Source organism: Narcine bancroftii, chromosome 4, assembly GCF_036971445.1.
Source record: "Narcine bancroftii isolate sNarBan1 chromosome 4, sNarBan1.hap1, whole genome shotgun sequence".
NCBI lineage: Eukaryota > Metazoa > Chordata > Chondrichthyes > Torpediniformes > Narcinidae > Narcine > Narcine bancroftii.
Window position 1 is genome coordinate 213,326,224 of NC_091472.1, and position 25,106 is coordinate 213,351,329.

Sequence of the window (25,106 nt, forward strand, 5' to 3'; positions counted from 1 at the left end):
GTGAATGAGATTTGGAACTCAGTTAAATGATTACTGATGTCTACAAAATTCCCCAACAAATATAATTTTGGATTGCTGGGAGTTGACTTCTGTAATATTAGATAACACTTCTGACATTTTTTGCCAGAAAACATTTACTTTCACACAGGACCAAACGGAATGGAGAAATGTTCTTCTATTCCATATTGGAAACAGCTGTCGGATATTTCAGGCTTTGATTTGTGCAATCTTTACAGAGTCAAATATAATTGATGAAGAAAATTGTATTGCACCAAACCATACCTTGCATTAATAATCGATGTTATCCCTTCTTTACACCAAGAATTTTCTGATATGTTCTCTGCTAAATCTGCTTCCCATCTTCCCCTGCCCTATGAATTCCAAGCTTTTTCCCATCCATTATGAGGGTAAGATAAATTCAGTAATAAACTTAGGTATATCACCCACCCATAAAATGTGTTCCAGTTGACTTGATCCTGGAGGAGTCGTATTGTTTCCCCAAATTTCTCTTTAATTGCAGATAGCAAAAAGAAAGGCGCCATTCGGGACATCATATATTTGCTTCATTTGTTCAAATTACATTAAAATTCCATCCTAATAACAATCTTCAATATACCTAATCCCCTCTGGGACCAAATATTTAAATCCTATTTCCCATTATCATAGGCAACAATGAATTGTTACATAATGGAGCCCTTATAGGAATTCCAGTTTTCCTTCCTATTATGTTGTTGGTGTCTTGCCGTATTTTAATCAAATGAATGAATTAAAGATTAATTAATTTCAAGTTCCACCTATAAATAAAATGTTTGGGTGATGCTTCCTACAACCCATATAACACCATATGTACCCAATTTGGTGATTTCGATTCAAAAAAAGAATGCCAAAAACCTCATCTGCGAAGCCTGATAGTAGTTCTTAAAATCCAGAAGCTTCAAAGCCCCTGATTTGTACTCCCATGTCAATTTGTCCAATGCTATTCTCGGCACTTTATTGTTTCATAAAAATTTCCCAACCATACCATTTATTATTTTTAAAAACTTATTTGATAAATATATTGGTATTGATTGGAACAAATATTGGATCTTTGACATGATCTTCATTTTAATACAGTTAACCCTTCCTATTAAGTTCAGGGGCAGGTCCTTCCACTTTTTTCTATTTTTGTCAATAAGGGAGAGCAATTCAATTTATATCGATTGTTCAAATTGTTATTGAGCATGATTCCTAAATATTTAATCCCATCATTTTTCCATTTAAGCATTCTGTTTACTTTAAAGCGCTCATAATTTTGATTTGTTATTGGTAAAATTTCACTTTTTTCCATATTTATTTTATATTCTGATACTCTCCCATATTTTATTAAAATTTCCTGTAATTTCTCCATAGAACCTTCGGGTTTAGGCAGTATACAAACTAATCTTGTGTTGAACTTGCCTGACTTCGAAGCCTTTAATTTTAGGATCACCCTGATCATTCCTGCCAGAGATTCTATTGCCATAACAAATAGTGGCAGAGGAAGGGGGCAACCCTGCCTGCTCGAATGGCTTAATGGGAACATTCCTAATATCTGGTTATTAATTATTATTTTTGCCTGTGGATTTTGGTATAGGGCCCTAACCCAATTTTATAAATCCTCGTCCAATACCTAACTTTTCCAATGTTTTAAACAAAAAAGGCTATTCAAGTCTGTTGAATGCCTTTCTTGCATCTAGAGATATTGTTATATTGGGGTCCTTCCATGACTGAGGTAAGTGTATTATGTTAAATAGTCGAACCAAGTTATTTGACGCTTGCCTCTCTTTAACAAATCCTACTTGATCTATGTGAATTAATTTAGGTAAAAATTGTCCCAATCTGTTTGGTAATGCTTTTGCTATTATTTTGTAATCTACATTCAAAAGAGATATCGGTCAATAAGATGAAGTTTTCATTGGATCTCTGTTCTTTTTGGGCAACACAGTAATTATTGTTGTCGAGAAGGAATCCGGTAATTTTTGGGTTTTCACTGCTTGTTCTATTGCTTCCATAAACAAGGGCATTAACAGCTCTTTAAAATCTTTATAAAACTCAACGCAAGTCCATTCTCGCCCGGGGCTTTGTAAGCTTGAAGTATCCCCAGCGTTTTTTCATTTTCTTCCCTGGTAAATTGTAAATCTAATTCCTGTCTGTCCTCATCACTCAATTTCGAGAGTTCCACTTCATCCAAAAACTTATCTACTTCGGCCTCATGCCCCGGCGAGTCAGATTTATATAAATTTTTGTAATATTGTTGAAATGTTTCATTTATCTCTTTTTGATTGTATGTAATCATGTCATTTTCCTTTTGTTTAGCATTTATATCTCTCGCTGATTCTTCAGCCTTCAGTTGCCATGATAATACATTAGCTGCTCTTTCTCCCAATTCATAGTACCTGTATTTCTATTTTGTATTTAATAGTCTTTTCTATTCTCTATGTTTGTAAGATGTTGTATTGGATTTTCTTATTTTCCAATGATCTATATTTGTCCTATTTCCTAATCTTTGATGTTTTTTTTCTAATTCCCCTATTTCCATCTCCAATTTTTTTATTTCTGCATTAAATTATCTTTTAATCTTTTATCTGAAATAATTTGTCCTCTCAAATATCCCTTTAATGTATCCCATATGAGAAAGCTATTGTCTGTTAATCCCAAATTAGTTTCACAAAAAAGTTAATCTGTTGCTGTATAAATTGTTTTAAATCATCCCTTTTTTAGTAACATATATTTAATCGCCATCTGTATTTATTTTCCTGTTTCTCGTATAATAGTATTACTAAGGTTAGCAATGAGTGGTCTGAGTTCAGCCTAGGTAAGTTTTCAGTTTTTACTACTCGATCTTTCAGACTTGACGATAGCAAAAATAAATCTATTCTGATATGTGAGTCATTTTTTTTTGAATAAAATGAATAATCTCTCTCTTTAGGGTTAGACTGCCTCCATACATCCATCAAGTTGAAATCTTTCATATATGAGAGAGTTAATTTAGTTGCCTTGGCTCTCGTTACTATTTTTGCTGATTTATCTAGTATTGGATCCAAATCAAAATTAAAGTCCCCTCCAATCAATATATTTTTACTTTTAAAAATACATCCTTCATAAAGACCTCGTCACCATAATTTGGGGCATAAATATTCATTAACGCCTATGATTCTGAGTAAAGTTTGCCATTTATCATTACATATCTACCCGCTTGGTCCATGGAGACATTCTTTACAGCGATCGGGATGTTTTTATTAATCAAAATTGCCATGTCCGCTGCTTTCGAATTGAATGAGGAAGTGAAGACCTGCTCCCTCTCCACAATTGCCTCAATTTTTTGTGTTCCACTTTAGTAAGATGTGGTTCTTGGACAAATATTATGCCAGCTTTTATCTTTTTTAAATATGACAGTATTCTTTTCCTTTTGACTGTTCCATTCAAACCGTTGACATTAAAACTTATAAACTTCAATGACTTATCCATTATCCATTATAACATATTAAAAATTCTGTGCAGATATACAAGTATGTAAACCATTTCATGATCTGTGATCTCACCCTAAAGATCATGCAACCTCTGCCCCAGTGGTGACGTAAACAGGAAGTCCCCAAGACTCATGAAGAAAAGCCTGAAAAGCCTTCAGGGAGAAAGAAGAATAACCCCACCCTAAAGCGCTATCTTGAAAACTATCTCCCCCTATTGAAGCCATTACCTCCCTTAAGCCAGAGTTGTACCGTGTGTACCTTCAGAACCTCCTTACCATTCTCTGAGCTATCCGAGACATAGATAGGATAAAACTTTGACATTTTGCCATAAAAATTAAGACGACTGCCACACAAAAAAAACTTTACCATGTCCTGAAATATCTTATTTACACCAGTTTTTCATCGTCGGCTTCGCTGTTCCTCTTCATAGTTGTCGAATAAACTCTTCCACTTCTTTTGATTTAAAATATCTTTATTGGCTTCAGAAATGTTCATTTCTTGGAGTTGCCTCTTGACCACGTTGAATTGTCTTCTTCTCTGAATCATTGCATTACTAACGTCCTGGAAGACCATGATCTCTGCAAGGGAGAACCAGAGTTTCAAGTATTTTGATAAGCAACTCTTAGGATCGTCCCTCTATCCTTGAAGCTCAACAATCTCACCAGAGCGGGTTGAGGGCAGGCTTCTCCTATTCTCCTCAGTCCCAATGTTCGATGAACGCGTTCAATGTGCACGGGCCTGCCAAATTCATCAGTGCGAAGAACTTGATGGATTCAAGTCTCAAGAAATTTCATGGCATCTCTTCCTTCTGCACCATCCCTCAGGCCAACAATTCACACATTGTTCCTCTAACTGAAGTTCTCCATGTGATTCAATTTGTCCAAAAGGAGCTGCTTATCTGTTGCCCATTGTTCAGCATGTTTTTTTAGTTCTTTGATTTGCTTATCATCTTTCTCAGCTCTGTCAACTCTTTCCTTTAAATCATTAATAGCTTCACCCACATCTCACACTGTACTTTAACGGCATTCTTCACACTTGTAGAACGTTGACCCAGTCCTCCAATCTCTTGCAGCAGAGTTTCAAAGTCCAGTGTTCATTGAGAGGAGGAGGAATCTCTACCCGCATTTTCCGTCGAGGTGATTGGCGAGGCTGGAGCTTTTACCATCTCAGATTTTGGCTTCTTCCCATGGGATCTTCCAGTCATTCTTCAATATTGATCTTTAAAAGATGTATCCACACTTTTGTAGTTGAAAATCTTTTTGTTAAAACCTCTTTTTGGTCATCTTTTAGAGGATTTTTTTGGAGAGCTCAGAGGAACATGTCTGCTCAGCCGCCCAGCATGGCCATGCCCAGGAATTTGAAGTTGACTCTCTCCACTACTGAGCCCTCGATGAGGACTAGATCATGTTCCCCTGACTTCCTCCTGAAGTCTATAGTCATCTCCTTGGTTTTGCTAAGGTTGAGTGCAAGGTTGTTGTTGTTATACCATTCAACGAGATGATCAATCTCCCTCCTGTACACTTCCTCATTGCCGTTAGTGATTCTGCCGACAACTGTGATATCGTCAGGAAACACGTAGATGGCATTGGAATTGTGTCTGGCCGCACAGTAATAGGTATATAATGAGTGGAGCTGTGGGCTAAGCACAATTCCTTGGGGTGCCCCCTGTGTTTTTTAATTTTTTATTTTTCACACTATAAACAATATTGATCAAGATACATACATTTTCCTTCTTAAATATATACAGTGTCGTTTTCTCCCCCCCTTCCCTCCTCCCCTCCCTCGCTCCCTCACCTCCCCTCCCATTTATTTAAACCCGTCAAACAATGTTGTCACTCAATAAAAATAAACAAGAAATTCCACTGAGTCAGTTCTTTTCATTATCTTCTCCTTCTGTCATTTTAGGTGGTAGATGTCCATGGTAGGTTTTCTCTATTGTGTTTCATGTATGGCTCCCATATTTGTTCAAATATTGTAATGTTATTTCTTAAATTAAATGTTATTTTTTTCTAATGGAATACATTTATTGATTTCTATACACCATTGTTGTATTCTCAAGTTATCTTCTAATTTCCAGGTTGACATAATACATTTTTTTGCTACAGCTAGGGATATCATAACAAATCTTTTTTGTGCTCCATCCAAATCGAGTCCAAATTCTTTGTTTTTTTATGTTACTTAGGAGGAAGATCTCTGGGTTTTTTGGTATATTGCTTTTTGTGATTTTATTTAATATCTGGTTTAGATCTTCCCAAAATTTTTTCACTTTCTCACATGTCCAAATTGCATGAATTGTTGTTCCCATTTCCTTTTTACAGCGAAAACATCTGTCAGATACTGTTGGGTCCCATTTATTTAACTTTTGAGGTGTAATGTATAGCTTGTGTATCCAGTTATATTGTATCATACGTAGCCTCGTGTTTATTGTATTTCTCATAGTCCCGGAGCATAACTTCTCCCATGTTTCATTCTTTATCTTTATGTTTAGATTCTTGTTCCCATTTTTGTTTAGTTTTACCATTTGTTTCCTCGTTCTCCTTTTCTTGTAATTTAATATACCTGTTTGTTACAAATTTTTTGATTATCATTGTGTCTGTAATCACATATCCAAAATTACTTCCTTCTGGTAACCTCAGACTGTTTCCCAATTTGTCCTTCAAGTAGGATTTCAGTTGGTAGTATGCCAACACTGTATCGTGAGTTATATTATATTTATCCTTCATTTTTTCAAAGAATAATAATTTATTTCCTGAAAAGCAATTTTCTATTCTTTTGATCCCTTTTTTCTCCCATTCTCTAAAGGAAAGGTTATCTATTGTAAAAGGGATTAGCTGATTATGCGTCAGTATTAGTTTTGGTAGTTGGTAATTTGTTTTATTCCTTTCTACATGAATCTTCTTCCAAATATTGAGCAGATGATGCAATACTGGAGATTTCCTACGTTGTACCAATTTTTCATCCCATTTATATAATATATGTTCAGGTATCTTCTCCCCTATTTTATCTAGTTCTAATCTAGTCCAATCTGGCTTTTCTCTTGTTTGATAAAAATCTGATAGGTATCTTAATTGTGCGGCTCTATAATAATTTTTAAAATTTGGTAGTTGTAAGCCTCCTTGTTTATACCATTCAGTTAATTTATCTAGTGCTATCCTCGGTTTCCCCCCTTTCCATATAAATTTCCTTGTTATTTTCTTTAACTCCTTGAAGAATTTCTGTTAAGCGTATTGGTAATGTCTGAAATAGGTATTGTATCCTTGGGAAAATGTTCATTTTAATACAGTTTATCCTTCCTATCAGTGTTAGTGGTAAGTCTTTCCAATGCTCTAAGTCGTCTTGTAATTTTTTCATTAGTGGATAATAATTAAGTTTATATAGATGGCCGAGGTTTTTATTTATTTATATACCTAGGTATCGCATTGCTTGTGTTTGCCATCTGAATGGTGATTCTTTCTTAAATTTTGAGAAATCCGCATTATTCATTGGCATTGCTTCACTTTTATTTGCATTAATCTTGTAACCCGACACTTCTCCATATTCCTTCAATTTCCTATGTAATTCTTTTATTGATATTTCTGGTTCTGCTAAGTATATTATAACGTCATCTGCAAATAGACTGATTTTATATTCCTTCTCTTTTATTTTTATCCCTTTTATTTTATTTTCTGTTCTTATCAATTCTGCTAGTGGTTCTATGGCTAACGTGAACAATAATTGAGATAGTGGGCATCCCTGCCTTGTTGATCTGCTTAAGTTAAATTATTTTGATATATATCCATTTACTGTCACTTTCGCCAATGGCCCCTTATATAATGCTTTAATCCAATTAATATATTTCTCTGGTAAGCTGAATTTTTGTAGTACTTTGAATAAATAATTTCATTGTACTCTGTCAAAGGCCTTCTCTGCGTCTAAAGCAACCGCTACTGTTGGAGTTTTATTGGGTGACCCCTGTGTTGATGATCAGTAAGGAGACAACGTTGTTTTCAATTCATCCTGACTGTGGTCTTCCAATGAGATTCAAGGATCCAGTTGCAGAGGGTGGTACAGAGGCCTAGAAGTAGTCCTTTTGGTTATGGGTTTTATGTTGCGTTAAATCAGGTGTTTTGAATTGTGGCTTCACTATTTATGGGAAATTTAAGATTATGTGCAAACAGCAATGTGAAAATGATCAAAACCTTTGCACATGTTATAATGTTGGCAGCTGTGGGATTACTCATGTCTGCCAGAAATGATAAGTTAGTTTCCAATGTTATTGCAATTGCATGGTGTTTCATAAAAGGACTTCATAAATGGCAGTGCTGCTACGGGTGCAGACCCGAGAGAGCGGGGAACAGAGACGCAGGGTTCTGCTGCCTGATCATTTTGCTGATGACTCCATACAGACTTTAAATGACTTGTTAAAGGAGATGTTGACATTTTTAAATCCTGTAATCATGGAGGTCCGTGCCCAAGATAGTGGATCCTGTGCTGGGCAGTGTTCCATGAGGGTTGCAGACCCTAGGGGAGTAGTTGTCTGATTTATGGCACCAAAATACCCTCTGTTCATTTGGAGAAGCATGAGAAATGATCCTACTGGGAAAATGACAATGGCAGCAGACCAGTGAGGGGCTCAGCGTTTGATGGACTTGCACAGGCTGTGGGCAGTTGTTGACTGGCTCATGGGAACTGGGATTTGAGAGGGTGCTGAGGGCAAGAAGAGTCCCATAGGGTCTCTGGCGTTGAAGGCTTTCCTCATTGTATTGGAGATTTGGACCTGGAGCTCAGGTTGCTGATGGATTTAACAGGAGTTGATGCGGCTGCAGGAGCACGGGAGGTGAATCCATAGACACTCAGTGTCTCTGAAGGGACACTCTTGCTTTTTACTTCTAACCACGGCGTCTGCAGATTTTTGTGTTTTACATTTACTCTTTTACTCTCTTTTGCTTCTTCTCTCATGGTGACTCTTTGTTTGCCTTATAGCAGACAAAAGTTGAAGTATATAAAATATATGACATTTTTAATGTATTATTAAGTGACAGTAAAACAAACCTTAAACATTGCATGTCAGCTTGGAGTATGTGTGCTCAAATCTCTAGAGTTGGAAGAAGGCTTCAAGGCATTGAGTCATTCTTTTCATTTTAGCATATTTGATTAAGCAGGTTATTGTGGCCATCAGCTTGGTGGTGCGATACCTCTTTGTTTGACAAAATAACTGGAACTTACCAGTTTTCCATTTTAGTGTTGCATCTTCTGCTTTGCAGGCTGAAATTCTCTGCTGCCCTCCGTAGGTCTCTCAAAATAGTGTGATCATATTCAACTGAAATAAATGAAATCTGCTATGGAAACAAAACTTCCTTTTCCAGATAACTGCAGCCCATAGATTAGTCCACTGCTAATTCAAAGCTGCATGGTGTTTTATCGAGAAATTGCTTCAGCTCAAATTTTTTCCTTTTGCCTATTATTCATTCTATCTCCAATTGCTTATTTTGGGCATCAGTAATTGCTGGATGGGCTCTGAGTGAACTGATATTTCTAACTAGTCCGAGATTTCTGCGTCCATGGATGCTGTCTGACTCATTGAGCCCCTCCAACTTCCCGTTGTGGCACCTATACCTCTTTCCTGAGAACAGAGCGTGTGCTGAGTGATGCGGATCCATGATGATTAGTGCTGCTCTCCAATGGCCACATTCCCTGCGGATATTCTCTATGGTGTGGAGGGTTTTGCCTGTGGAGTCCTGTGCTGAGTCCACCAACTTCTGTAGGGCTTTACACTCAGGGGTATTAGTGTCCACACGCCAAACAATGATGCAGCCGGTCAGCATACTTTCCACCACACAGCTGTAGAAATTTGCCATGGTTTCCAATGTCAAACCAAACTTCCACAAACTCCTGAGGAGGTAGAGGTGCTGATCTGCTTTCTTCATGATGCCATTAGTGTGTTGGGCCAAGAAAGATGCTCTGAGATAGTGACTCCCAAGAACTCCAACTCTGATTCCCTAATGATCACTGGATCATATACCTCTGGTTTTCTCTACCTGAAGTCATATATGAGATTATTATGAGCTATATTTGTGGGTGCACTGTGGTCCAGAGATGCGCTGTTTCATCTTGTTGTACGTGTATTGTCAGATACATGAACTTGACTGGGTTATCTTGTATGCCTTGTGATTTTTATTTCAATTCTGCTCCACTATTTTCTCAATGAGAAAGTAATCTCAGCATCTGTTTTGCCATATGCAATGTATTGAATGTATTGTACAGTTTTAACAACAAGATTCCAAAAGCATTCAAAATCAAAATATCATCATCTGGGTCCAGGATGCTGCCTGCTGGCCTTCAGCAAGCAAGAAACAACTTGTGCTCCCTGTCCAGGGACATCCTGCGGTGGATGCCACCTTTAAAGACGAGTAGACCGTCGACTTGGATGGGCCCTTCAATGACCCAATGCATGGACCTGTGAGCAGCCGCTTTGGCTGAGCCCAGGAGCTGACAGTAGGTTCTCCAACCAGCTCACACCCCTCCATCTTCCTCACCAGGTGCCCGATGATCAACACCATGATGCTGGTGCAACTAGAATTTGAAGAGCATTCCCCTTACTTCGTCTGAGGGGTACAACCTCTCACGATACACAGAGTCGCCCTCTTTAAAAAAAAATGACTGCATTTGTGCAACACTTACCAGCTCACCATTAAATTGAACCCTGTCTTTCTCAGTCTCAACAACCTTTCAACAATGGAACTGAAATATAAATAATTGAGGTCTCATATTTCTGTTGATTGTTCATTTTGAAAAATGTTTGAACATTTTTTGGCAATTTTTTTTTCTCTCATCTTGTCTTAGCTTCCCCCCTTATCACACATTCTCCTGATTTAACATTACATTCATCCACTCCAATTTAATCTCTCCTATATTCCTGTGCTGTTAATTTTGCAATCAGCCATTCTGAATATTTTGATGTTTGAGGTTGATTGTCCATTACATATCAGGTGTCAGTTTTCCATATAAATATAGACCATGACTCCATAATATTAAAAATCATTGAGTGATTATAAGCTTGCAACTTATTGCCCCCCCCCCCCCCCCAAAAAGGGCATGCACATGCCTTGCTAATGGTATTTGCAGACCCAATTTCAACAATTAATGGCCCAGTGTAACGGCGGCTACAATGCCAACTGAAGGATCGCACAACCAGACTGGTTGAGTTCAGTGAGCAAAAACTGATTTATTTCAGGCTGCCTGGCTGGTCATATACTCCCAGACCAGACCTGGCTGAGAACTGCGCTGGGGGGCCCCGATGTCATCAGAGCATCATGTGGGTCCCCAAGCGTGGGCTACTGAACCTGGTGCTAAGGTTGGGAGTAAACCCCCGACGGCGCCATTTTGGCTGGCTGCTCCCCCGCGTGCGTGACATGCGGGGCCGGTTCGCCTGCCTAATGGCGTACCGCCACACAGCCCCCTCCAGAACCGGTGTCAATGTCCTTTTTTGCCAGGTGGCCTCGCCTCTTGGGTTGGGCCACAACTACTGGTTCGGTGGGGTTGAGGTGGGCTTGCTTTAACCTGTCCACCATAAACAGTTCCCTCTTACCACCGATGTCCAGTGTGAACGTGGATCCTGAACGCTGGACAACTTTGTACAGCCTTTCGTATGGTCTTTGTAGAGGTGCTGTGGACGGGCCCCACCTGATAAAAATCTACTCTGTGGAGTACAGCTCGCTGGGGAAGTAAGAGGCCCGTGTGCCGTGTCTGTGCAGCGGTGGGGGTGTGAAGGAGTCCAACTGGGCCCGGAGGCGTGGAAGTAGACCGTGCAGTGACTACTGGGGGTTGTGAGGTGCGTTGACAAACTCACTGGGTAGGGCTAGCGGTGCACCGTAGACCAGCTCGGCTGACGACGCCTGTAGGTCTTCTTTGGATGTTAGGGCAAGTGTGGCGGGCCATAGGCGCCGACTTAAGGTGGCGGTGCAATCGCTCGACTAGCCCATTGGCCTGTGGGTGATAGGCTGTGGTGTGATGTAGCTCGATCCCCAGCCTGTTGGCGAGCTGTGCCCAGAACGCAGAGGTGAACTGGGTGCCTTGATCACTGGTTAGGTGGTTCGGGACGCCGAAACAGGTAACCCAACCATTCAAAAGTGCTCGGGAGCAGGAGTCCGTGGAGGCATCTGGCATCGGGATCGCCTCGGGCCAACGAGTGGTGCGGTCTACCACTGTGAAAAGGTAATGGTTACCTCAGGGAAACGGGTAAGGGTCCGACGATGTCCACATGTATGTGGCTGAACTGTTCCCGGATGTGTCCGAAATCTTGGACGGGAGCTCTGGTGTGCCTGTGTACCTTGGAAAGCTGGCAATGGATGCAGGTTCTGGCCCAGTCCGCAATCTGCTTCCAAAGCCCATGCCAGACAAAACGTTCTGCCACCATGCGGAGCGTGGACCTGATGGAAGGGTGGGAAAGGTCATGGATATGGTGAAAGAGTTTCCTGCGCCACTGCTGGGGAACCACTGGTCACGGGGTGCCCATGGAGACATCGCACAGAACGGTGCCCTCACCGTGAGGAGTCGGGAGGTCCTGGAACCGCAGTCCTGAAGGCCCGCGTCTCCTCGTCAGACTTCTGATCCCGGGCAAGCTGGTCGAAGTCGAGGCTGGGTGTCAGCGCGCTAATGGCCGGTCATGAGAGTGCGTTGGCGACCACGTTGTCTTTCCTTGCCTTGTGCTGAATGTCGGTGGTGAACTACGACACGAAGTCGAGGTGACGCAGTTGGCGGGCCGACCAGGGATCTCTTGTCATAGCGAGTGCCTGAGTGAGGGGTTTGTGGTCGGTAAAAATGGTGAAAGGCCTCCCCTCCAAGAAATAGCGGAAATGATGCACTGCCAGGTACATGCCTAGCAACTCCCAATCGAAAGCACTATACTTGAGCTCTGGCGGATGAAGGAGTCGGCTAAAGAATGCCAGTGGTTTCCACTGTCTACCTGCTGCTCCAGGATGGCGCCGACGGCTGTGGCAGAAGCATTGATGGAGAGTGCCATATGTAGGTCAGTGCATGGGTGGACGAGCAGGGTGGCCTTCGCAAGGGCATCTTTTGTGGCTTCAAATGCCCTGCTGGGCTCTGGAGTCCAGGTGAGTGTCTTGTCTTTGGCCACAAAGAGGGTGAAGAGCGGATACGTGATGCGCGCAGCCCCTGGAATGAAGCAGTTATAGAAATTGACCATACCCGCAAACTCCTGTAGCCCCTTGAGGTTGTCTGGGCGTGCGAACTACCTGATTGCAGCGACCTTCGTAGCGGCAGGTATGACTCCTTAGGCTATGATGTTATGGTCCAGGAATTGCATGGACTCTTTCTCGAACTGGCACTTGGCCGGATCGATGGTTAGGCCAAAGTCGGCCAGTCGGGTGAGACTTGTGTTGTGCCTGGTGTCTGCTGGTGACAAGAATGTCATCCTGGTAAATGAATACGAAATTCAAATCCCTGCCCACTGTGTCTATAAGGCGCTGGAAGGTCTGAGTGGTGTTCTTGTGCCCGAACGGCATGAGTAGGAACTCGAACAAGCCGAAGGGGTTGATGATGGCCGTTTTGAGTATGTCCTCGGGGTGCACCAGGATTTGGTGATACCCGTGTACCAGCTCGACCTTGGAGAATACCCTCGCACCATGTAGGTTGGCCATAGAGTCCTGGATGTGAGGGATCGGGTAACGGTCAGCTACTGTTGTGTTAAGCAGTCGATAATCTCCGCAGGGGCGCCAGCCGCCAGAGGCTTTTGAGACCAGGTGGAGTGGTGACGCCCACTGGGCTGCTCTGTGTGGGAGGCGTTGAGGTGAACGGATTGGATGGCACGGGCATCTACCAGTCGCCTATGTCAAATATCGACCAGGAGTCCGTGGGCAAGGAGGAAGTCGACACCCAGGATGGCAGTTGGAAGGGACGAAACGGTGAACCTCCACGAGAACTTCCTGTGGCCAATCTGGAAGTGGACGGTCTTGTCTCCATACGTTCGGATCTCCATTGAATTGGCTGCATGGAGGGGAAGTCCTCGAGGCCGTTTCCTGGACTCGACAGCTGTGGCTGGGATGACGCTGGTCTAGGCCCCTGTGTCGACAAGGAAGCGTCGGCCGCTGACTGAATCCCGCAGGTAGAGAAAGCTGTGTTCTTGGCCAGCCACTGCAGCCATTAACAGCGGCCGGCCTGCTCGTTTCCCTGGTACGACACTTCTGAGCCTTTGCTCCACAGCTCTGGTGGAAGAAGGAGAGGCCTGAAGTGGATGGCTTGCTTCTGGCTATGCTCTTTGAGGCCCCTGAAGGGGCCAGGCGTGCCTCCACGGCGCTAGTGGTCATGCCCATGACTCGTAACCTGCTGGACTGCTGAGCCCTCTGGGAATCGTTCGAGCCATAGCTCCTGAGCCTTTGAGTGACCTTCCTAGGGTTGACGAAGCTTTCCTGGGACAGTAACGGCCGGATGTCTTCAGGCAGATGGTCGAGGAAGATGCGCTCGAAGAGTGGGCAGTTGGTGTGATTGCCTATGAGCGCAAGCATCTCGTCCATCAACTCGATTGGAGTTCTGTCCCCCAAGGCATCAAGACGTAGCATCCTAGCGGCACGCTGGCGCCTGGTGAGGCCGAGGGAGCCGGTAAGCACCTGCTTGATGGTCCTGTACTTATCTTTCATGGGTGCAGCACTCGTTTGACGGTGGCCTGGTCCAGGGCGGTGACCGCATGGTAAAACTTGGTCGAATCTGATGAAATCTGGTGGAGGTGAAACTGAGCCTCTGCGTGGCTGAACCAGGTCTCTGGCTCCTGAACCCAGAAGTCAGGAAGCTTGATGGCTCTAGCATTGATCGAAGGGTTGTTCATGTTGGATTCAAAGACGTTTGAACCTGTCGGGGTCACCAATTGTAGCAGCGGCTACACTGCTAACTGAAGGATCGCACAACCAGACAGGTTGAGTTCAGTGAGCAAAAACTGATTTATTGCAGGCTGCCTGGCTGGTCTTATACTCCCTGGCTGAGAACCACGCTAGGGAGCCCCGATTCACGCTCCATCCCTTTTAAAAAAAATTCTTTTTGCTAATAAAATTGTAGAGCTCGTTGAAAGAACCAAAGACTTATTGATCCAAACCAAGGCTTTTATTAGCAAAAGACAGGAGCTCTTCACAGTATCTTCGCCATTTTCGGGTACCCCATTGTTGCTGGGATTAGACTTTCAGTGTCAGTTTCGAACGATGTCCCTACACTTTGGGGGACCCCACGCCCCCCTCTCGGTCTGCCATCGCCCCACCCCTGAAGCACCTGAGCAACCTACCCCCGTGTCCCGGGGCCACTCCTGCGGCCTTTCCACACTCCAGATTGCCCCGCCAGCACTCTTTGCAAACCTCACCCCTGGCTGGAAGCCTGCGGCCACCAAAAGTCGGCAATATAGTTACGAAAACAGGCAATTCATTAGGAGTGAGGTGCGTAGATTGCTGAATGAGGGCATCATTGAACCCAGTTCAAGTCCCTGGAGAGCCCAGGTGGTGGTTGTCAAGAACGGGGAAAAGCTACGGATGGTGGTCGACTATAGCCAGACCATTAACCGCTTCACGCTCCTAGAAGCGTACCTCCTGCCACGCATCACGGATGTGGTGAACCAGATCGCCCAATACCGCATATTCTCCATCATTGACCTACGTTCGGCCTACCACCAGCTCCCGATCCGCTGTGAGGACTGACCATTCACGGCCTTCGAAGCGAATGGGTGGCTGTATCAATTTCTCAGGGTACCATTCAGGGTCACGAATGGTGTCGCGGTTTTCCAGCAGGAAATGGACCGGATGGTGGACCAGAACGGGCTAACCGCTACCTTCCCATATCTGGACAATGTCACCATATGCGGCCACGACACGCAGGACCACGACGCCAACCTAGACAAATTTCTTCAAACTGCCGGTCGGCTGAACCTGACCTACAATTTTGACAAGTGTGTCTTCCGGACCACACAACTCGCGATTGTAGGTTGCGTGGTGGAGAACGGGGAGTGGTGCCAGATCCTGACCGCATGCGTACCCTAATGGACTTACCCCCCCCATACCCAGAAAGCGCTCAAACGCTGCCTGGGCTTTTTCTCATATTACGCCCAATGGGTTCCACACTACGCCGACAAGGCGCGTCCTCTTATCAAGACCACTTCCTTTCCCCTCTCGACCGAAGCCAGAGGATTCTGAACCCGGTGCCGAGGTCAGGAGGAAGCCTCTGATGGCGTCATTTTGGCCGGCTGCCCCGCCGCGTGCATGACAAGTGGGGCCGGTTCGCCTGCCTAATGGCGTACTGCCACACCAGTATATTTCCAGGCTTAACCACTGTAAGAGTTAGAAATAGAAAACTATTTGTTCTTTGACCTTAGGATGATTTTTTTCATCGGTCCTGTATTTTAATTTACACAAACGAGCCTAAGAGCAGAACTAAGCTCTTCCTGCTGACTTTTTCTCCCTTTTTAACCAACCTTCAAAAGTACTCACCTGCACCACTGCTGTCAGAACACCCTGCAGTAGCAACAGCTGCGATTATGTTCAAACTGGACATTTTCTTTATAACATCATTAAATTTGTTAATGTGATATAATTGATAATGAATCAAAGCAAAATTTCCAGCTAGCTTAAAGAAGCACTGCCATGCCATGCTGTAAGCTTCTGTGCAATTGCAGCTGGATGTCAAAAGGCTTATTGTATTATTCAAAATGCAAGATACCAGGTGCTACCTTATTAACCCTGTCTGCCATGGCCCATTGCAGTCGAGCCAGTATTTCTTGGCAAAAGATGTATTTCATTCTTTTGTTCATTGGCCCAAAACACCTTTCAGGAACTGTTCTGTTAATATGTTTCATTATTTTTCCTCTTATTGTATTAAATTACCCATTATGGCATCCTGGTCCCTGATTCTAATCAGGCACTGGACAAATAACTTGCTCATCAGTCTGATTCTAAACAATACAAGAGTTCCTCGAAATTAATTGCAGAGCATTTTCCCTTGCTCTCTTCCCCTCCATTCCCCAGGGGAGAAAAGCTTTGATCTCTACTATTCTGGTCACCTCTGGTTGACTGTCTAGAACTTGCCTTGTGGTGGACTGGCAGATGGGCTGCATCCATTCAGTGCAATCCTCCATCCTCTCATTGGACACACCTTTGCTGGTCCAACTGTCTTTCCTTTTTGTTGAATATTGGATTCTGCCTACCCCCCCCCCCCCACCCCTCCCAAGTGTGTCAAGTTATTTTGCTTATTTTGTTCTGCATGTGTCAGAAAATCAATCAAGCTCCATAATTGGAAACCAGATTTGCGTGTCCTGTTCCCATTTGCCCTCTGTCCTTCTTTTATTTTGTTCCACTCTTCACTATCCTTTATTGAATCTCCTAAACTAGCAGCACATTTTGTCTCCACTGATCATCTTCCAGCCTCGGTTACTATCTCCACATTTCCTTCCCCCACCTGGCTCCATCTCCCAATCAATCCCCTCTAAGTTGGATCCACCCATCTCCAGCTCTTTATGCTGGCTATCTCCCCCTGACTCGTTCAATGCAGATGAAGGGTCTTGACCCAAAAACACGCCTGTCCAGTTCCCTGCACCAGGTGCTGCCTTTATCTGAAGCAGAATTTATTGTCACGAACAGTCACGATATTTGGTGTTTCACAGCAGCAGCATCGTGCAAACATTTAGCTGTTTATATTCAGCATCTGCTGTGTCAAATCAACCATATTTGATTCAAATCATGTTTTATTCCATGAATGCTAAATTTAAAACTTACTTTTTTTTATTTTCCTGCAATACATGATAAAATTGTTAAAATGAATGCATCCTCTCTAAACCAACTTCCTGTCAGACCTCTGCCAGGGTTGTTTTGAGGGCTTCACTGAACTTTTATAAGGCTCGTCCCTTTCCACTGTCACCCTGTTCCAGCAATTAACTGAACGCCGGCGTCCAATAAAGTAATTTCACACCGGGGATTAACCGCCTCTACCCTTACTCGTATCCCCATTGTTCGCTGACGCCAGCGTGTTGATATAACCAGTGGAAAAGGAACAGCAGAAAGTCGTCCTTTTCCAGTTGAAGGTAGAATACTCCAATCCCTGGAGGTGAGTGTGTTCAGTGGAAAAGCAACAGTTGAAGGTAGAACACTCCAATCCCTGGAGGTGAGTGTGTTCAGTGGAAAAGCAATTAGTGTCCCAATTAAGGGTGGTCCAATGGAAATGGCACAAAAGGGCTTCCTATCCCTGGACACTGCACAACCAATTAACAGGGATGCTAGTGGAAAAGGGGGTTGCAGGGGAAAATTGGTTGGTTGTGATCCCATTGATTTAAGAATTTAATTCTGACTTCAGTTTTGCTTGCTTGATGATGTCATAGAGCTTTCAGAGATGTGTGAAATACATTTCAAGATGAAGGTTAAGTGTTCTGCTGTTACCCTGTTGTCAGGTCCCTGATGCAGCAATGGTTTTCAAAGAGAACTGCAGAGAATACATCGTTAAATAATATCACCATAGAATAACACCGTTCTTTATCTGGTATACTTTATTTCTGTGCAGACACAGGATTGTTTTAATTTTTAAATGATGTCCAGTTGGTGGGAGTGACCAGAACAAAAAAAAAGACTTAAATATGATTTGAAGATAAGTAATTTTAAACATTATATGCATTTGTTTGGTTAGACTCATTATACTTGGATCGGGGTTAAATTGGCATGAAATGAAACATGCCTGTTGGCTTCAAAAGAAAGCAAGGCTACTATTTTGGCAGGAGGGATATTTTCCACACTGTGCCCCCATCTCCCCACACTTCCTCTGACTGTTGAATAGATTGTATTTCTCTTGCTCATTCAGGTTAATTCACATGATGCCTATTGGTATTGCTTCTGTGCATTGTGGTAGAAGTTCTCCATGGTGGACAGTCAGAACCAGATCACTTGGAGTGAGTTGTCTGAATTATAGTGTGACCTTACAGACCCCTGTTGGAACATCAACCAGTTGTGTGAAGCAGGCCTGTTTCAAAATACTCTGTAGATTTTCAGTAAGCTTGTATGAAGATAACCTGCAGTTCCTGGTTGTACTATGGAAGAAGAATGGTATTCTCACAGTTGGATGTGCTGCCTAACACTGAATATTGCATTTGTTTCAGTAACTTTTAATTTAACATCTGTTCTCAACATTTTATGATATTCAGGAAAACTGGATATGAATATGGAGACCTGCACTACCAATCCATAGACACATTTTCACCCCCATCTTGGTAGAAGTAGAATTTATATTCAAATTAATAATTGAGAATTTAAAAAAAATTCTGCTAGTCAAAGGAATGATTACCACAAATGTACGAGAATATTGTAAATACCATCAGATTCACTCGTGTCCTTCAGGGAATGAGGTCTGCCAGTTTCATCCAGTGGAGCTTGCATGTAAATATTTCTCTTATGTCACTCTTAAAGACCAGCTAAGTTCCACCAGCATTTTGGTGTAGTTTTACAACAATCACTGCATCTACAGAGTTTCAAGTTTTGCCAAACTCAAAGGGCAACGAGGGGAATGGGGGGATCTGAGCAATATTGGATTTTCCAGTGATGCCCACATCTGAAGGAATGAATAAGTAAATAAAATTGTATGTTGATGGATACATTTCCCATTTATAATTTAGTTAAGGTATTAAATACAGTTACAGGTTTTTAATTTTGCCTAGAATTTGGTGTGGGGCTATGGCAAACAGGAAAGAGAGCATTGAATTGCTGGCACGAGCCAGTCTGCATAATTTTACTGAAGTTCAGAAGTCTTGCATATTGAAGTGGGAGTGATTTACTGAAGTAGATTTAATGGACATTGTCAACAGGGTCATGTCAATTTGACATAGTTGTCCTTTAGTCAGTTCTGTACTTTCAACATATCCTGTCTTTTCTTTTTCACTCCTTCCTCCACATCTTTTGAATGCTCACCTGGTCATCCCATCAGGCTGCTTTGACACTTTCTGCTCTTGCACAATGCAGAAGCAAAGGCTTTTTATTTTTGCGGGGCCGAGCTTTGAGTTACAGGCAATTAGGGGTGGACCTGGGGAGTAATTCAGATGTTGCGTACATTGCTGTATCAGCTTGATTAGTTGCAGTGCATGCTGATTTCAGGCCATAGCCTGTTCAACAAGACAACTGGAAGAGAAAATCAATCTGAAAAGGTCAGGAAAGGTTAAAGAATACAGATGCAAAAAAAAATTGTCTAGTTTATTTCAGCTAATGTGGCGATCCTAGCATTCATGATGTGAAGCAAGTCAAATAAACTATAGAAGGTGATGAATGCTGGCTGGGCATTATAAGACCCCAATTCAGCTAGCAGATTTAGTTTGCCACTTGCATTCAGATATTTTATTATTCTATTCATACAGCTTATCTGAGTGGGAAAGAAGAATCTTTTATCTTCAACTCTTTCTTTTCTCCCACATTGCCCTGCAAGATTTACAACTAGTAATTTCCCTCTGAAAGATGCTTCTGAATCTACTTCAGCTGCTCTTTTAGAAAGTGCATTTCACAGTATAAAAAGAATTTTTTTTCCCTTTTTTGTGCCAATTGTCTTAAATCTTACTGAAATGTAGAAAACACTCCTTCCTCCCCGCTTACCTGAGAAAAATCCTTCATCTGTTTTTGTTGAGAGAAAACCGAATGATGTAAACAAATCAACCAGAAGGAAGAAATAGTTGCTCTGTCAGTAACGCGTCAAGAGGAAGAGACAAATGTTTAGTTTGGAACGAAAATATATACATTTTTGGGCAAAATGGCAGACTTTCTGGAACAACCTGTGCAAAATCCACCTGCAAAACTAAATGAGAAAGTTTGATATGCGAGCTATTACTGCCACATGATTGCAGGAGAATGAAAACGAGACAATTGAGCAACTGGAGTGGGTGTTTGGGGGAGGTGGCAGAGGGTGGGGAGAAGGAGAAGCCTTGGTAGTTAAGAATGAATTTACATAATTGACAGAGGTTATAATCCAGTGGAGGGTTTATGGTAGACAAATACAAAAATAGATAAGTAGAAATTCATAGGCATATTTTATAACAACCAAGTGGCAGAATGTATAAATGCAGAATTTGAGAAGCCATGTAGTGAAGGTGGGATGGTTTTACTAGGAGATTTTAACTTCCATGTAGGTTGAGAACAAATTAGCTCCTGACTGAATGGCAGTAAATTATGGAGAATGAACAGTGCCATTTTTTTTGCAACTGAATGCCCTGTAACTGAAATGGGTGATGTCACTTCTGATTTAATAATATTTAACTGGATTTTGTTAACAATTTTCTTGCAACAATTGGAGAATAGTGAATGTAATGAAAGATAATGAATGAACTACAACAATTCGAGATTTGGGTATGGCTGACTTTGAAGTCATGAAACAAAATCTCTAATTGGTAATTGGTAAAGTTTCTAATCAGCAAGAGAAAAGTAGAAGAGAGGGAATTGTTATGAAGAATTTGATACATAACCAATATGCTTGCAAGAAATAAGTACAGTGAGGATTGAACAGAGATATGGGAGGTACAAGGAAAGAGAGAAACCAGTGAAATGACACAAAGGGAATTCAAAAGGAAGATGTGTTTGAAACCAAAAGTCTGCAGAGGCTGTGATTGTAGTAAAACACACAATAAATGCTGGAGGATCTCAGCTGGTCTCGTAGCATCCATATGGAGGGAAGTTGTTTCCCAAGACTGAGGAGTATTGGATCAGAATGCATTTTGAGAATAGGAGAAATGTCTTCACAGAGTTGTCCTCTACCCGAGGCTTAGTGGTCTAGTTGATTCAAAATGCACTACGACGTTTTTCTGGACATAAAAGGAATGAAGAGAAATTAATATAGTGCTAGAAAATGCCACTGATGAGACATGCCATGATCGTTAATAAACAGCAGAGGAGGACTAAAGGGCCATATTCCTGAACATTTCTTATGTTCATGTATATACACATTTTCACATCCATTTATTTGGTTTATTGGTCTTGAGTTGGCCTTTATCTGTCCACAGCAAACTGTGCTTGCTGCTTCTCAATAAAGACTGAGAGAGAAAGGCGAAAGAACAGGAGGGAGGGGGAGGAGTCCAGACCATCAAAAAAGAGATGCCCCTTCTTCCGTCTGGACACCCTCCAACAGGACGGCATCGACTTCTTTGGTTCCCATTAAATCCCCAATCCCCCATCTTCGTCCTCTTGTCTCCTTTCTTCCATTTCTCTTTCTGTCTCTCTCTCTTGCTCTCTTCCCTTTTCTCCCTCTCTCCTTCCACAATCTATTCTCACTTTTCCTCTTGTCATATCCAATTAACAACTTTAGTCTGGAATCTTCCTCCTCCCATACTTCCCCTTTCTCTCTCAGTCTTTTTTCATATACCTTGAGGAAGGGCTCAGGCCCGAAATGTCAGTAAAAGATCTTTACCTCCTCCTATAGATGCTGTGAGACCAGCTGAGTTCCTCCAGCATTTACTCTGGATTAATTAATTTACAGCGATTTTACTATTGGGGAAAAAGGGCATAGCATACTGGACATGCTGAGAAGATTAGGGTTTTAACAGAATAATGGGACGTTTCAATTCCCTAATAATTTTTTCCGTAATTTTCTGTGTATTTGAGAAACAAGAAAATATATACCAACTAGTCTGACTTTTGTTGACAGGGAATTCCTGGAGCCTCCCATTAAGGGTAGAATGACAGAATGCCTCGAGATAGATTCACTGTGGACAACTCAAGACCAATAAACCAAATAAATGAATGTGAAAATGTGTATATACATGAACATAAGAATTAAGTTCAGGAATGTGGCCTGTTAGTCCTCCTCTGCTGTTTATTAAAGATCATGGCATGCATGTCTCCTCAGTGGCATTTTCAAGCACTATATTAATTTCTCTTCATTCCTTTTATGTCCAGAAAAACGTCGTAGTGCATTTTGAATCAACTAGACCACTAAGCCTCGGGTAGAGGACAACTCTGTGAAGACATTTCTCCTTTTCTCAAAATATATCCTGGTCCAATACTCCTCAGTCTTGGGAAACAATTTCCCTCCATATACGGCAGCTGGACATGTCCTTTAAGAATGTTGCACACAGTAAAACCCCTGTTATCTGTAATTCAAGCAACCGGCCAAAAGAAATTGCAGAAAATAAATTGGTAAAAAATATGGGAGTTTAAAATTGGCATGCCTTGCCATTAGTTCGCCAGTCACGCAGCACACAATCTCAAGCAAATGGAAAATTCACTTATCCGGCATCTATCAAGCTCCATAGGTGCTGGATACCAGGGGTTTTACTATATTTGGATGAAATCTCTCATTCTTCTAACCTCAAGAGAGTTACATTTTACCCAGTGTCTTCTGATGCAGCATACCTTCCATCCTTGAAAGAAGCTGAGTGAACCTTCATTCCCTCTAGACCGAATACATACTTTATTGGGGAAGGAGATCAAGTCGTAGACAACATGCCAGCAAACATTTGATGATGATTCATTCAAGTAAATTTTAGATAAAATCAAAGCTCAAAGATAGGCAAACAATATCACAGGTTGTAAACAAAAAGTGTGCAAATACTGGAAAACTGGAACAGCACACAAAGTGGTGGTGGAACTGAGCATTTATGGATAACCAGGATAAAAGAGCATAAATTTAAAACAGAAATGTGGAGAAATTTCTTTAGCCAGAGGGTTGCAAGTCTGTGAAACTTGTTGCCACAGGTATCTATGGAAGCAAAGTCATTGGGTGTATTTAAGGGTTATGGGGAGAAGGCCGGGGAGAGGTGTTGCATGCTGAGTGATAAGGATCAACTCATAATTAAATGGTGGAGCAAACCCAACAGGCTGATTAGTGTACTTTTGCTCTCAGAAACTGTGCTTGCTGCCTTGGAGAGCATTCTGGCTGGTGTTGCATCACTGATACGGAGGCACCAACTCTCTGGACAAGAATAATCTCCAGAGGGTTGTTAACTCGGCGTATGACATCATAGACACCAGACTTCACTCCAGCGAGGACATCTACATGAGGCAGTGTCTTAAAAAAGCAGCCTCTATCCTCAAAGATCCCACCCAGGGCAGGCCCTCTTCACTCTGCTACCATCGGAAAAAAGGTACAAGGGTCTAATGACGAGAACTCAGCGGCACAAGGACAGCTTCTTCCCCACTGGCATCAGATTCCTGAATAATCCATGATCCAAAGATATGGCCTTTCTTTTCATGCCCTATTATTTTGATCTTTTATGTTGTAAGATGGTTCCAATATGAATGTTTGCTTGATGAAGCTGCTGCAAACCCTAATTATTTGTTCATGACAATAAATTCTGATTCTGATATATCTTGTGGAAAAAAAAAAGCAATATATAACCGACTCATTGTTGCCTTTCAAGGGTGCTGCCTAATCCACACTTTATGTGTTGCATCCGTTAACCACCTTTTCTTCCTCTTTTCACAAATGATATCTGTTTCTTACATTTCTCTCAGTCTCCAATTGCAGGTTTTTAAAGTAATTGCTACCTTGATAACTGTTACCTTCACGCTTTCACAGACATTTCATTTTGTATTTTCCCTCCTTTCCAACTTGAGATACTTCAGCACATTTGAGAAAAGGTTCCTGACCTGAAATGTAACTCTGGTTCTCGCCCCAACAAAGTTGCTTGACCTGGTGAGCGATTACATATTTTTTTTTTCATTTCCACCATCTGTGGTTTTTCATTCGAAAGGCAAGCTATTGATCTGGCAAGGAAATTGAATGAATAACAGGAAAGAGCAAGAGAGTTAGTGTAATAAGGATGGACTCAAATCTTCAGTCATAGGTTGCATTCCTCTCACTGCCAAATAACTTGCTGAGTATCTTGCTGAGATACTTCCCACCTTCCTGGATGATGTGCCTCTAGCAACCTGTGAGAAGTGTAGTGTCAACCAGGGCAAAGCAGCTTGCTCGATTAGTATCTGAAATATTCACTTCCTTCTCTGCCAGCAGACCATAGTTGCTGTTGGTACTGACTGCAAAATCTACTGTAGTTACTTGCCGTGCCTAATACCTGTCAATGCCAGTGAAACCTGCCATCTCCTCCACCAGGAAGGTGCTGGAGAATACTGTTATCTGGAGGCATCTCTCCGCATTGCACACCATCCTGTCTTACAGACCTATCCCTATGCATTCATTAATAGTTCTTGTGCTTCCAAACTCAACAAGACCATGAGAGAACCTGCAGTAGAAAGGCTAAAACCCAGGTCATCCATAGAACATGACAGCACAGAAACAGTCTTTGCTGAGCTATTATTCTCCCGAGTTCCAATGACCCTGCATGCTGACCATATCCCACCATACCCATCCCACTCGTGTAGCTGTCCAAATTTTTCTTAAATGTCAAAATTGAGCCAACAGTCACGATCTCAGCCAGCAGCTTGTTCCTCACTTCAACCATTTTTTGTGTGAAGTTACCCCAAAAGTTCCCTTTAATTATTTCCCCTTTGACCCATAAGCTCACCTCAGTGGAAAAAGCCTGCTTGCTTTAACTCTAAACCATTCATATTGCCATCCCTGCCATTTTAAGGATAATCTGGGAAGGTTGACAAATAGTGTCCTTGTGTTTAAAAATAATTCTTAGCTTTGAGGTTCTCTACTGTGTTTTTATTGCGTACTATAGCTCTGTATAGGTTGACTAGC

At 42.1% G+C, this 25,106-nt stretch overlaps 1 protein-coding gene and 1 long non-coding RNA gene across 5 annotated transcripts in view; one reads left to right on the forward strand and one right to left on the reverse strand.

The window, feature by feature from the left end:
* LOC138761575 (partitioning defective 3 homolog B-like) overlaps positions 1-25,106 on the forward strand; it is a 1,428,627-nt gene that overhangs the window by 146,735 nt on the left and 1,256,786 nt on the right. The gene's annotated exons all lie outside the window — the stretch shown is intronic.
* The window catches only part of LOC138761576 (uncharacterized), a 114,729-nt gene that overhangs the window by 51,635 nt on the left and 37,988 nt on the right, over positions 1-25,106 (reverse strand). Inside the window, exon 2 of the long non-coding RNA XR_011356377.1 lies at positions 24,053-24,169. This is a non-coding gene — a long non-coding RNA (uncharacterized lncRNA). The remainder of the gene's footprint in view (positions 1-24,052; positions 24,170-25,106) is intronic.